Source organism: Penaeus vannamei, chromosome 33 (genome assembly GCF_042767895.1).
Source record: "Penaeus vannamei isolate JL-2024 chromosome 33, ASM4276789v1, whole genome shotgun sequence".
NCBI classification, from domain to species: Eukaryota; Metazoa; Arthropoda; class Malacostraca; order Decapoda; family Penaeidae; genus Penaeus; species Penaeus vannamei.
Window position 1 is genome coordinate 27,700,011 of NC_091581.1, and position 1,675 is coordinate 27,701,685.

Consider the following 1,675-nt stretch of genomic DNA (forward strand, 5'->3'; position numbering starts at 1 on the left):
ATTCATGGTAACTGAGGATGGGCAACTCATGAAGAGTTTATAATGTTCAGTTTAACTCAATGCTGACAGGTTAAACCTTAATACTGAGGCATGCTCTGAGCATACCACATACAGTCTACAGCAGCTCAAAGGGAAATCAGAACAGGAAGCATGTATTTCCCATGTAGGTTTTGAAGCTCCATACCTATCTAGATTTGAAGTCTAGTCAAGACATGTGATGGATTTACATGTCAGTCTGTCAGCACAATGGGTTAAATATGAATGAACTAATTTGGAAGATTGCTGGTGGAAGCTGCTAAGCTGGGGATGAGGTTAATGATGGTGACAACAGTATTGATGATGACTGACATATTGGCACAATTAAATGTGGGTAAAACTTTCAAATGTTACATACCTACTCTACAAACACTACTTCAAAATTTCAATTATACATTAGCAATTTATACCATATAGTATTAGTCAGACATATAAATCATATAAACTCAAATACTGGACCTTCTTCACTAACTCTGTGTATGCTTTGCTGATCTTCGTGATGGGCACAGTGCCAGACAAACGGTGTGGAAGACTGACCTTCAGCTCATATTCGCGTGCACTTCTTGTATACATCCCAAGGTCCCACCTGACCTTCTACGATATTCTGTGTAAATATTTCAGTATTTTAGAATAGATAAAGCAGCTTCATTAAATACCATCATATCTCAGAACTGAATACCTATTTTAAAGCTAAAATCTACACCTTTATTAATCTTATAAAAAAAATATACATACATCTATGAAGCTTCATGTCATAGTCTCAATCTCTGTTTTTTCATGCATATAGAACACTCTCAAATACATCAACTCACATCTTCCAATGTCAAGAGAGATAGGACAACCCTTACATCATAAAGTAAGCAGTGTGTGTTGAACATCTGCTAATTTTTTGGTGCTCTTCTTGAAGTTTCTTGAAGCCAAGGGCCCCCTTCCCCCTTTACCCTTGGCCTTTTCTCTTCTTGACTTTGTTTTTCTCAACCAATGGCTTAACCTGTGGTAAAAAATACACAAGATCAGAAACTTTAAAACATCATTTTTCACATGATTATAGAGTAAGGACTTGTGTGACTTTTGTATGGCCTTTTCTCTTCAAGGGAAAAGGAATTTATATAATGGAGAAATGAAAAGACAAAAATAGCACGATGTTAATAATCTACTTATTATTCATATTACTGTTCCTCATATAAATAAATAACAAAATATATCATAATAATAGAAACTATAATACTTTGGCAAGAGAAAGATAACCAACTTACCGAGAACAAATCTCGCTCCTTCCCCGGGATCACCATTTTGCACTAATTCTACAAATCTGTGGAGTCGAAACAGAAAATACATAATTTTTAAGATATCCATCTTTTCTTTGTAGTCTTTCTAATTTGCCCCTACTAAAATGAATGCCTACATTAAAAAGAAAATAATAATAATAATAATTATTTACAGTAAACAAATGAAGGCATGTCCAAAGATGTTCTCAGTCCAATTCCCCAAATATGCATTTATCAAATTTCGCATTAATTTAACATTCATCTACACCATAAATCATAAAAATATTTACATCAAAACACTTTATCCATTCTTCTTAGTGCATTAGGGGTTGCTTTAAGCCTTTGTAGCCTTTGGCCCTTTCCGGCTGCCA

At 34.5% G+C, this 1,675-nt stretch overlaps 1 protein-coding gene across 1 annotated transcript in view; it reads right to left on the reverse strand.

Moving 5' to 3' along the window:
- The window catches only part of LOC113820871 (uncharacterized), a 9,887-nt gene extending 8,534 nt beyond the window's left edge, over positions 1–1,353 (reverse strand). The window contains exons 1-3 of the mRNA XM_070144935.1: positions 1,293–1,353; positions 885–1,027; positions 496–640 (exon numbers count right to left, since the gene is read on the reverse strand). The gene's annotated coding sequence lies outside the window, so the exon portion shown is untranslated. The remainder of the gene's footprint in view (positions 1–495; positions 641–884; positions 1,028–1,292) is intronic.
- Positions 1,354–1,675: the final 322 nt, after the last annotated feature.